The 7,976-nt window shown below is 41.6% G+C and overlaps 1 non-coding gene across 1 annotated transcript; it reads left to right on the plus strand.

The window, feature by feature from the left end:
* The first annotated feature begins 3,133 nt into the window (after positions 1-3,133).
* Positions 3,134-3,241, plus strand: LOC130953830 (small nucleolar RNA R71). The gene has a single exon (XR_009075990.1). It is a non-coding gene; the product is annotated as a small nucleolar RNA R71 (small nucleolar RNA).
* The last annotated feature ends 4,735 nt before the right edge of the window (positions 3,242-7,976 follow it).

The following is a 7,976-nucleotide window of genomic DNA, read 5'->3' on the forward strand; positions in this document are numbered from 1 at the left end:
CATCCTCTAGCCACGGGCTTGAGGTCATGCCTTCTTAGTTGAACCGGCTTCCCTCTTGAATCTCTCTTCCATTGGGCGCCCTCTTCACAAATGTCAGTGAGGACTTGGTCCAACCTTTGATCAAAGTTGACCCTTCTAGTGTAAGGATGTTCTTCTCCTTGCATCATAGGCAAGTTGAATGCCAACCTTACATTTTCCGGACTAAAATCCAAGTATTTTCCCCGAACCATAGTAAGCCAATTCTTTGGATCCGGGTTCACACTTTGATCATTGTTCTTGGTGATCCATGCATTGGCATAGAACTCTTGAACCATTAAGATTCCGACTTGTTGAATGGGGTTGGTAAGAACTTCCCAACCTCTTCTTCAGATCTCATGTCGGATCTCCGGATATTCACTCTTTTTGAGTGAAAAAGGGACCTCGGAGATCACCTTCTTCAAGGCCACAACTTCATAGAAGTGGTCCTGATGCACCCTTGAGATGAATCTCTCCATCTCCCATGACTCGGAGGTAAAAGCTTTTGCCTTCCCTTTCCTCTTTCTAGAGGTTTCTCCGGCCTTGGATGCCATAAATGGTTATGGAAAAACAAAAAGCAATGCTTTTACCACACCAAACTTAAAAGGTTTGCTCGTCCTCGAGCAAAAGAAGAAAGAATAGAGGAGAAGAAGAAGAAATGAGGAAGAAGGGAATGGCTTTGTGTTCGGCCAAAGAGGGGGAGAAGTGGTGTTTAGGTTGTGTGAAAATGAAGGGGTGAAGAAGGGTTTATATAGGAGAGGGGGGGCTTATGGTTCGGTCATGTATGGGTGGGTTTGGGAGGGAAAGTGGTTTGAATTTGAAGGTGAGGTAGGTGGGGTTTTGTGAAGGATGGATGTGAGTGGTGAAGAGAAAGATGGGATTTGATAGGTGAAGGGTTTTTGGGGAAGGGGTGTTGAGGTGATTGGTGAATGGGTGAAGGAGAGAGAGAGTGGTGGGGATGGTGGGGATCCTGTGGGGTCCACAGATCCTGAGGTGTCAAGAAAAAGTCATCCCTACACCAAATGGCATGCAAAAATGCGTTTTGAGCCAATTCTGGCGTTAAACGCCGGGCTGGTGCCCATTTCTGGCGTTTAACGCCAGGTTCTTGCCCTTTCCTGGCGTTTAACGCCAGTCTGGTGCCCCTTTCTGGCGTTAAATGCCCAGAATGGTGCCAGACTGGGCGTTAAACGCCCAACAGCTAGCCTTACTGGCGTTTAAACGCCAGCACGCTCTCCTCCAGGGTGTGCTATTTTTCTTTCTGCTTTTCATTCTGTTTTTGCTTTTTCAATTGATTTTGTGACTTTTCATGATCATCAACCTACAGAAAACATAAAATAACAAAGAAAAATAGATAAAATATGACATTGGGTTGCCTCCCAAGAAGCGCTTCTTTAATGTCAGTAGCTTGACAGAGGGCTCTCATGGAGCCTCACATTTTCTCAGAGCAATGTTGGAACCTCCCAACACCAAACTTAGAGTTTGAATGTGGGGGTTCAACACCAAACTTAGAGTTTGGTTGTGGCCTCCCAACACCAAACTTAGAGTTTGACTGTGGGGGCTCTGTTTGGTTCTATTTTGAGAAGAGCTCTTCATGCTTCCTCTCCATGGTGACAGAGGGGTATCCTTGAGCCTTAAACACCAAGGATTCTTCATTCACTTGAATGATCAATTCACCTCCATCAACATCAATCACAGCCTTTGTTGTGGCTAGGAAGGGTCTGCCAAGGATGATAGATTCATCCATGCACTTCCCAGTCTCTAGGACTATGAAATCAGCAGGGATGTAATGGTCTTCAATCTTTACCAGAACATCCTCTACAAGTCCATAAGCTTGTTTTCTTGAATTGTCTGCCATCTCTAGTGAGATTCTTGCAGCTTGCACCTCAAAGATCCCTAGCTTCTCCATTACAGAGAGAGGCATGAGGTTTACACTTGACCCTAAGTCACACAGAGCCTTCTTGAAGGTCATGGTGCCTATGGTACAAGGTATTGAAAACTTCCCAGGATCTTGTCTCTTTTGAGGTAATTTCTGCCTAGACAAGTCATCCAATTCTTTGGTGAGCAAAGGGGGTTCATCCTCCCAAGTCTCATTTCCAAATAACTTGTCATTTAGCTTCATGATTGCTCCAAGGTATTTAGCAACTTGCTCTTTAGTGACATACTCATCCTCTTCAGAGGAAGAATACTCATCAGAGCTCATGAATGGCAGAAGTAAGTTCAGTGGAACCTCTATGGTCTCATTTTGAGCCTCAGATTCCCATGGTTCCTCATTGGGAAACTCAGTGGAGGCTAGTGCACGCCCATTGAGGTCTTCCTCAGTGGCGTTCACTTCCTCTCCTTCCTCTCCAAATTCGGCCATGTTGATGGCCTTGCACTCTCCTTTTGGATTTTCTTCTGTATTGCTTGGGAGAGTACTAGGAGGGAGTTCAGTAACTTTCTTGCTCAGCTGTCCCACTTGTGCCTCCAAATTCCTAATGGAGGACCTTGTTTCAGTCATGAAACTTTGAGTGGTTTTGATTAGATCAGAGACCATAGTTGCTAAGTCAGAGGGGTTCTGCTTAGAATTCTCTGTCTGTTGCTGAGAAGATGATGGAAAAGGCTTGCCATTGCTAAACCTGTTTCTTCCACCATTATTGTTGTTGAAACCTTGTTGAGGTCCCTGTTGATCCTTCCATGAGAAATTTGGATGATTTCTCCATGAAGAATTATAGGTGTTTCCATAGGGTTCTCCCAGGTAATTCACCTCTTCCATTGAAGGGTTCTCAGAATCATAAGCTTCTTCTTCAGATGAAGCATCCTTAGTACTGCTTGGTGCATTTTGCATTCCAGACAGACTTTGAGAAATCAAATTGACTTGCTGAGTCAATATTTTATTCTGAGCCAATATGGCATTCAGAGTATCAATCTCAAGAACTCCTTTCTTCTGATTTGTCCCATTGTTCACAGGATTCCTTTCAGAAGTGTACATGAATTGGTTATTTGTAACCAATTCAATTAGTTCTTGAGCTTCTGTAGGCGTCTTCTTCAGATGAAGAGATCCTCCAGCAGAGCTATCCAAAGACATCTTGGATAGTTCAGAGAGACCATCATAGAAAATACCTATGATGCTCCATTCAGAAAGCATGTCAGAAGGACATTTTCTGATCAATTGTTTGTATCTTTCCCAAGCTTCATAGAGGGATTCTCCATCCTTCTGTCTGAAGGTTTGGACTTCCACTCTAAGCTTACTCAATTTTTGAGGTGGAAAGAACTTTGCCAAGAAGGCATTGACTAGCTTTTCCCATGAGTCCAGGCTTTCTTTAGGTTGTGAGTCCAACCATGTCCTAGCTCTGTCTCTTACAGCAAAAGGGAATAGCATAAGTCTGTAGACCTCAGGGTCAACCCTATTAGTCTTGACAGTGTCACAGATTTGCAAGAATTCAGCTAAGAACTGATAAGGATCTTCCAATGGAAGTCCATGGAACTTGCAATTCTGTTGCATTAGAGAAACTAATTGAGGCTTAAGCTCAAAGTTGTTTGCTCCAATGGCAGGGATAGAGATGCTTCTCCCATAGAAGTCGGGAGTAGGTGCAGTAAAGTCACCCAGCACCTTCCTTGCATTGTTTGCATTGTTGTTGTTTTCGGCTGCCATGTCTTCTTCTTTGAAGATTTCTATTAGGTCCTCTGCAGAGAGTTGTGCCTTAGCTTCTCTTAGCTTTCGCTTCAAGGTCCTTTCAGGTTCAGGGTCAGCTTCAACAAGAATGCTTTTGTCTTTGTTCCTGCTCATATGAAAGAGAAGAGAACAAGAAAATGTGGAATCCTCTATGTCACAGTATAGAGATTCCTTGAGGTGTCAGAGAAGAAGAAAAATAGAAGGAAGAAGGAGAAGAATTCGAACTTAGTCAGATAGAGTTCGAATTGTGCATTGAGGAGGAGTGGTGCTCCATAAATAGAAGGATGTGAGAAGAGAGGAAGAAATTTTCGAAAATTAAGTGAAAGATTTTTGAAAACATTTTGAAAAACTTTAATTGATTTTCGAAAACCAGGAGTGGGAAAAAAATCAAGTAATTTTTGAAAAAGATTTTGAAATTAGAATTTAAAAAGATATGATTGAAAAGATATGATTTGAAAACAATTTAAAAAGATTTGATTTTTAAAAATTAATGACTTGCCTAACAAGAAAAGATATGATTCAAACATTAAACCTTTCTCAACAGAAAAGGCAACATACTTGAAATTTTCAATCAAATCATTAATTGTTAGCAAGTATCTTTGAAAAAGGAAAGAAATTGATTTTGAAAACATTTGATTGAAAAGATATGATTTGAAAAAGATTTGATTTTGAAAAGCTTTGAAAACTTGAAAAAAAATTGATTTGAAAACAAAATCCTCCCCCTTGTGCCATCCTGGCGTTAAACGCCCAGAATGGTGCACATTCTGGCGTTTAACGCCCAATGCACTACCTTTTTGGGCGTTAAACGCCCAACCAGGCACCCTGGCTGGCGTTTAAACGCCAGTCTATCCTTCTTCACTGGGTGTTTTGAACGCCCAGCTTTTTCTGTGTAATTCCTCTGCTGCATGTTCTGAATCTTCAGTTCCCTGTACTATTGACTTGAAAATAGAACCAAGATCAAATAAACAATGCATGCAAGACACCAAACTTAGCAGTTTGTATACTACTGACACTAACAAAATGAGAATGCATATGGAAAACAACAAAACACTCAAGTTAAGAGAATTTAAAGATCAGAGTAAGGAAATCATCAAGAACAACTTGAAGATTAATGAAGACACATGCATGAATTCGAAAAAATGCAAGAAGAACAGAAACATGCAATTGACACCAAACTTAACATGAGACACTAGACTCAACAAGAAACATAGAATATTTTTGGTTTTTATGATTTTGTAATTTTTTTTTTTTGGATTTTTCGAAAATTAAGTGGAAGAAGAAAATAAAGGTATCAAAATTCTTAATGAGAATTCCAGGAATCATGTAATGTTAGTCTAAAGCTCTAGTCTAAAGAAATTAGACATGGCTAGCCAAGCTTCAGCAGGACATTGCATTCAAGAGCTAAATTGATGATAATCAATCAGCTTTGGTGATGATAAGAACATCACCTTGAAACACTAGAATTCATTCTTAAGAACTCTGAAAAATACCTAATCTAAGCAACAAGATGAACCGTCAGTTGTCCATACTCGAAACAATCCCCGGCAACGGCGCCAAAAACTTGGTGCGCGAAATTGTGAACAATACTTTTCACAACTCTCATAATCCCCGGTAATGAACCCCAAAAACTTGGTGTTCAATACCATGGCATAAACACAACTTCGCACAACTAACCAGCAAGTGCACTGGGTCGTCCAAGTAATAAACCTTACGCGAGTAAGGGTCGATCCCACGGAGATTGTTGGTATGAAGCAAGCTATGGTCACCTTGTAAATCTTAGTCAGGCAAACTCAAATGGATATGGGTGATATACGAATAAAACATAAAGATAAAGATAGAGATACTTATGTAATTCATTGGTGGGAATTTCAGATAAGCGCATGAAGATGCTGTGTCCCTTCCGTCTCTCTGCTTTCCTACTGTCTTCATCCAATCCTTCTTACTCATTTCCATGGCAAGCTTATGCAAGGGTTTCACCGTTGTCAGTGGCTACCTCCCATCCTCTCAGTGGAAATGTTCAATGCACCCTGTCACGGCACGGCTATCCATCTGTCGGTTCTCGATCAGGCCGGAATAGAATCCAGTGATTCTTTTGCGTCTGTCACTAACGCCCCGCCTTCAGGAGTTTGAAGCACGTCACAGTCATTCAATCATTGAATCCTACTCAGAATACCACAGACAAGGTTAGACCTTCCAGATTCTCTTGAATGCCGCCATCAGTTCTAGCCTATACCACGAAGACTCTGATCTCACGGAATGGCTGGCTCGTTTGTCAGGCGAGCACTCGGTTGTCAGGCGATCAACTATGAATCGTGTATCAGGAATCCAAGAGATATTCACCCAATCTAAGGTAGAACGGAGGTGGTTGTCAGGCACACGTTCATAGGTGAGAATGATGATGAGTGTCACGGATCATCACATTCATCAAGTTGAAGAACAAGTGATATCTTAGAACAAGAACAAGCGGAGTTGAATAGAAGAACAATAGTAGTTGCATTAATACTCGAGGTACAGCAGAGCTCCACACCTTAATCTATGGTGTGTAGAAACTCCACCGTTGAAAATACATAAGAACAAAAGTGATCATTGGTTTCGGCCCCAGAGAGGGAACCAGAAGAACCAAGATGAAAATACAATAGTAAAAGGTCCTATTTATAGGAAACTAGTAGCTTAAGAATTACAAAGATGAGTAAATGACATAAAAATCCACTTCCGGTCCCACTTGGTGTGTGCTTGGGCTGAGCATTGAAGCATTTTCGTGTAGAGACTCTTCTTGGAGTTAAACGCCAGCTTTTATGCCAGTTTGGGCGTTTAACTCCCATTTTGGTGCCAGTTCCGGCGTTTAACGCTGGAAATTCTGAAGGTGACTTTGAACGCCGGTTTGGGCCATCAAATCTTGGGCAAAGTATGGACTATCATATATTGCTGGAAAGCCCAGGATGTCTACTTTCCAACGCCGTTGAGAGCGCGCCAATTGAGCTTCTGTAGCTCCAGAAAATCCACTTCGAGTGCAGGGAGGTCAGAATCCAACAGCATCTGCAGTCCTTTTTAGTCTCTGAATCAGATTTTTGCTCAGGTCCCTCAATTTCAGCCAGAAAATACCTGAAATCACAAAAAAACACACAAACTCATAGTAAAGTCCAGAAAAGTGAATTTTAACTAAAAACTAATAAAAATATACTAAAAACTAACTAGATCATACTAAAAACATACTAAAAATAGTGCCAAAAAGCGTACAAATTATCCGCTCATCAAGGTGGCTACTGCCTTTCCTTTCCTCTTTCTAGAGGGTTCTCCAACCTTGGGGCCATGAATGGTAATGGAAAGAAAAAAAGCTATGTGTTTCCAACACCAAACTTAAAACTTTGGTCGTCCTCGAGCAAAAATAAGGTAAAGAGAAGAATGGAGTAAAAGAAGAAGAAAATAGAGGAAGATAGAGGGAGAGAGAAGGTTCGGCCATGGGGTGTTTTGTGGTGTATGAGAGGTGTGTGTATGAAGGGTGATGAAGAGGGGTATTTATAGGAGTTGGGTAGTGTTAGGTTCGGACATAGGTGGGGTTTTGGGTGGGAAATTTGATTTTGAATTGGGTGGTGGTTGGTGGGAGTTATGATGGTCTTGGCAAAGTGAAATGGATGTGATTGGACTAGGTTTTATAGGAAAGTATGTATGGAGAAGTGTGAAAGTAAGTGGGGTGGGTGAAGATACTGTGGGACCCACTGGTCCTGAGAGGCTAGGAAATTTAGATTCCCTGCTTCTCTACACTGGAGTTTGAATGCCCAGGGGCTGCTCCCTGGCTGGCATTCAACGCCAGCAATGCTGCCCATTTGGGGCGTTGAACGCCCGGCCAGAGCTCCTTGGCTGGAGTTCAGGTTTAACACTATATTCAGAGTGTTCTGTTTTTATTGCTTAACAATTTTGTCTCTGTTCTGACTGCTGCATATGATTATAAACCTAAAACATAAATCAAAGAAAAATAAAATAAAAGAAAATAAAATTAATTAATTAAGGTTGGGTTGCCTCCTAATAAGCGCTTCTTTAACGTCATTAGCTTGACGGTTAGCTCCTTCGGAGGTGAGTATGAGCTCAGATTTTTGCCTCTTACAGTGAACTTTCTTCCTATCTTCTCATGAATGAGCTCCACATGCTCTAGAGATAGGATACGACTCACTGTATGTGGTAAGACTGGCTTCTTGGTGAAGACAACTCTCATGCCAGGTGAGAGGCCTTCAGTTGGGACTTTCTTGTCCTTCCAACCTTTAGGTACTTTCTTCTTAGTACTTTTGTACCTAGATCTTGTTGATGGCTGTCC

Source organism: Arachis stenosperma, chromosome 9 (assembly GCF_014773155.1).
Source record: "Arachis stenosperma cultivar V10309 chromosome 9, arast.V10309.gnm1.PFL2, whole genome shotgun sequence".
Lineage (NCBI taxonomy): Eukaryota > Viridiplantae > Streptophyta > Magnoliopsida > Fabales > Fabaceae > Arachis > Arachis stenosperma.